The sequence below is a fragment of the Mandrillus leucophaeus genome, unplaced genomic scaffold (genome assembly GCF_000951045.1).
Source record: "Mandrillus leucophaeus isolate KB7577 unplaced genomic scaffold, Mleu.le_1.0 Scaffold723, whole genome shotgun sequence".
In the NCBI taxonomy this organism is placed as follows: domain Eukaryota; kingdom Metazoa; phylum Chordata; class Mammalia; order Primates; family Cercopithecidae; genus Mandrillus; species Mandrillus leucophaeus.
In genome coordinates, this window is record NW_012107842.1 from 1,436,575 (window position 1) to 1,441,048 (window position 4,474).

The 4,474-nt window shown below is 39.7% G+C and overlaps 1 protein-coding gene across 4 annotated transcripts in view; it reads right to left on the reverse strand.

The window, feature by feature from the left end:
- The window catches only part of NAV2 (neuron navigator 2), an 808,709-nt gene that overhangs the window by 200,959 nt on the left and 603,276 nt on the right, over positions 1-4,474 (reverse strand). The gene's annotated exons all lie outside the window — the stretch shown is intronic.

Genomic DNA, 4,474 nt, shown 5'->3' on the forward strand with positions numbered 1-4,474 from the left:
CACCCTCTTATGAACAAATAATACAAACAAAAATAAAGCATAACAACTATCCATATAGCATTTACATTGTATTAGATATTACAGGTAATCTAGAGATGATTTAAAGTATATAGGAGGATATACATAGGTTATATGCAAATACTATGCAATTTTACATGAAAAACGTGAACATCCACAGATTTTGCTATTTTCTGGGGGTCCTGAAACCAATCCCTCATGGACACTGAGGGATGACTTTAATTAATTCAGCACGAATGAGTTCCTCAATTTCTGAAGAACGGAGTCTCCCAGCAGGCATCTGTGCCCATATTTGTCAACGGAGTAATTCCTACCACCAAAGAGGGAAAACAGCAGCCCCTAAAAAGCCACTGTGGAAGATGAAATGCTTACACCCTGGTTTCTCTCCACACTAGGCTATTGATCAGCCTCATTCTCAAAAGCCAACATCCTTAGCCCTAAATATCACCAGCCAGGAAGGAGCTTTAAACCAACACAATGACTCACAGTGAAAAGCAATTGAAACCACAGCATCACATCCTCTATCAGCCACTAGATGGACACCACAGGCTAAGTTGGCTTTCTCCAAGTGTTCTGTAAATAGAACCATTGAGCTTCATAGCGTGTGGTAGCGAGTTATATAAGCATAAGGTCCTGTCAGGGTAGGCATCAAGAACGAACAGACCATTCTCAAAATATTAAATACCTGCTATGTCCCAGTCTCTGGGTTTAGAAAAATAATGAGTGCTGTCTGCCTGCTAGGAATTCCAAGTTTAGTGAAGACACACACATACACACACACACACACACACACACATACACGCACGCACACCATTTCTTATGCATCTCAGATTCTTGCCTGTTCTTTTCAAGCTCCGTCTCTAATATTCAAATGTTAAGAACTTGTTCCAGTTCACTTGGCAGAGCCAGGATTAAATCTCAATTCTGCTTGCCTTTTAAGATCATACTCTTTCCTCAATACCATTCAGTGCCTCTCAAACATTTCCCATGCAAAGTGAAACGCTTATACATAAGGGTAGGTGTGAACCAAGACCATCAGAAACATGTGAAACAGAGCTAACTCTGACTGGGGGAGTCCCAGAGGACATCACAGGGGAGATGTTTTCTTCAGGATTAGTCAGATGGGCATGAGGGGAAAGGAATTCCAGGAAGAAAGCAGCATGTCCCAAGAGGGAGGGCTTTGCAAATGCAGGAACCAGAGACAGGGCTTTACAAATGCAGGAACCAGCCTTTGGTGGTGGCAGGTGGCCTAGAGCAGTGGGAAGTCTGGAGTGTGCGAAGGGAAATGTGGTCGGGGGTAAGTCAGCGAAGGCAGGTGAGGCAAAGGCCATGAAGGGCCTCCACAGTTAGTTAAGGCGTTCAGATCTGTTCCCACAGGCAATGGGAAGTCATCAAAGGTTCTGAGAGGGAGAAACGTCTGATGTTATATTTAAAGGGTCAATTTTTGTCCATAAAGGGATATATATTTATACTTTGGAACATTGTACAACTCAGTGCCTCCTTTGAAAAGAAAAAAAAAATCATTTCAAACATATGGACATGGAGTTTGCCCCTTTAATTTTATTCTGTACCATATGGCACTTTGAATTTTAGAATATGAGTAGAAGATTGACTTCACAGATCAAAACCTAGTAAGAGAAATCTCATCTGTTATTTTAATTTCCTCCCCGCTATAGCCAATGCCCAATTTATCAATCCAATAAAAGGATCGAGTGAGATCAAATAACAACCTGTAAAGTACTTAGACATGCCTGGTATATACCAGGCACAATATAAGGATTTGAGACACACACACACACACACACACACACACACACACACACACACAAAGTGTAAAAGGCATTTGCCCTTAATTTCTTAGCTAAACTACATGGTAATATGGTAATAAAGTAATTTCAGCCCTACCATAGGGAGAATTGAAGGATATACACACTTGCACATGCACACACCAATACAGAAAAATGAATAGGGGCATCAAAAAATAGCTGTTATGCCAAGCCAAGGTACAGCGTCACTTTAAAAACAGAGTTCTTAGGTTTTTAGAAACCAGAATTTACTTCCATATCAGATTTTCTAAATAAACTTGTTATAAACTTTTACAAGAACTTTCCTCAAAGAGCCTCTGTATGGATTGATATATTACTCATACATCAAGGCTATGTTTCTACTAAGCCAAATAAACATCTGGACAAAAGCTTTAATCATTTCATTGTTTCCAAGCGCCTGGATGTTTGAGGGCGATAAGGCATCTAGACCCTGACTGGGATTTTGGTCTTTATCAGATACAACTGCAAAGAGAAATCCAGCTGAAGGTTTAAAAACCATATTAATTGTAGTGCTTCAAAGCTCAGGGAAGTTAAATGACATGCCTAACGTCATAGAGCTGGCAAGAGGTTGGGCAGGGTTTAAGCCCTGGTCTGTCCAATAAGATATCTCAGCCTATTTCCCTTTCACTACATCAGTTGCCTCAACAGTGCCTTATTCAGCAGATTCTGAAGCACAGAATAACCAGCCTTTCAATATTTATAATCTTGCCAGTTTATAGAAAGAAAATGATATGAGTAGAAAAGACATTAACTGTCTTGCCCTGAACTCTGCATGTAAACACGAACTGGTAACTTAGCCTCACAGCAGAAATTCACATGCGTTTCCACAGAGTGGAGACATGCTTAACAAGTGTTTTAGAATGCTACAACTAGAAGGAGCATTAGGTACCATCTGGGCTACCTCTCCTCCTGCTGAGGGTACATTTCTACATTAAAAGGAACAGGAAGAGAAACCAGACCAAAGTTCTCCAGTTTCAGTAATCAGGTGCTTTGCTTACATTTCTGAACTTTTTATCTACACTTGCTCTAAGTGCTGTCACACATGCTAAAACGTAAGCTTGGCAAAGCTGGAACTGAAATGTAAACATTGGTGATTTTACGCAAAGGTAAAGGCTCTGGTTTGGATGGTTAAAGAAATGAGGAGTTTCTCACTGGGCTAGCACTAAGCTTCAGGTTAGAGTGTTTCAATGTCTCCACCTTGTGGACATAATCAACACTACAGCAAAATAAATTCACTGGCCATCTTTTTATAATTAAGACTGGTTTGACAATAAACTCAACTCTTTATTACAGGATACAAAAACTGCAAAACCAGCCAGATTTTTTTTGGTAGTATATGAAAATGGGAATTGATAATAATAAATCTGAGTCCATGCTAGATACCAAAAGTCTTCTAAACAATAATACAAAGATTACATTATGCGCAATTCAGTTGTAGTTAATAGGTGTATGCTATTGTTTTTCACGTTTGTAGAAAACTAGAAAAAAAAATGATGCTCTAAGTTGACCAGGTCATTTAATTTCTCAGTCCGTTAATTGCGCCAGCTATTCCAGGTAGCAGAAATTTGTTGTACTGTAAGGTGTTGGGGCTCAGAAAACACTACAAAATAAAGGCTTCAGAAGCGAAAGTTTTTCTCTGACCTTTTCCTGCCCTCTGGTCTCTCAATCCTATTTCCCCTGAGGCCAGCCATAGAAACTAGAATCCCTCTGCCCCCAGGTGGGCCATAGAAATCAGAACCCTTTTGCCCCAAAGCCAGCCATAAAACCTCCAAACATTACTCTAATTTCCCCTCTTTCTTTCTGTGTGAATCCTGGGCATAAGGAAATTATCTGAGCCACCTTGTTTGATTGTAGAAACCTCCATTACAGAGAGGGCTCTGCCCCACACCCAGAAGGCAGGAATGCTGCTCAGAAGGGCCAAGAAGAATCTAGACAGACAGACCTTCCCGGGATTCCCCACTTTATCTACTAGCATTAGATCATACCCTTTTTGCCCAATCATATTTCTACACAGCTGTCCATACTTTGTAGAACCTAAGCATAAAATTGGACAATTTTCCCTATATCTTTGGGTATTTACTCTGAAGGCTTCTGTGTATATATATTAAGTAAATTTGTATGTCCTTTCTCTAACGAATCTGCCTCTTGTGAGTTGATTTTCCAGTGAACCTTCAGAGGGTGAAGGTGAAATTTTCCTTTTCCTCTGCAAAGGGTTTGGTGGATCCTATTTTCAAAGATTTCCCTACCCAAGATAGTTCTAAAAGTGACAGGTTGAAAACCAAAGCACCTCTATGCCTCAGCTTTTAATGAAATAAAAGAACATTTCTAGTCACAGAGGTAGAACGGAGGAAAATTAATTTTGAAATAAACTCTAGTAGTTGTAATATTTCAATACAGCAATAAAATGTTGGCAAGATGATACACTATTATGCTCTGTCTCTAATAGCTGCAAGCCCTTGGGCAAGTTATTTAACCTTCCTGGACTTCACTTTCCTCATCTCTAAAATGGGGATTGTGATATCATCTACCTCAAAGGATTGCTGTGGAGATAGAACAAGAGAGTATAAAAGTAAAGCATCTAGCACTGTATTTGGCATATAGGAGAGTTAGCTATTATTTAAATTATAAAA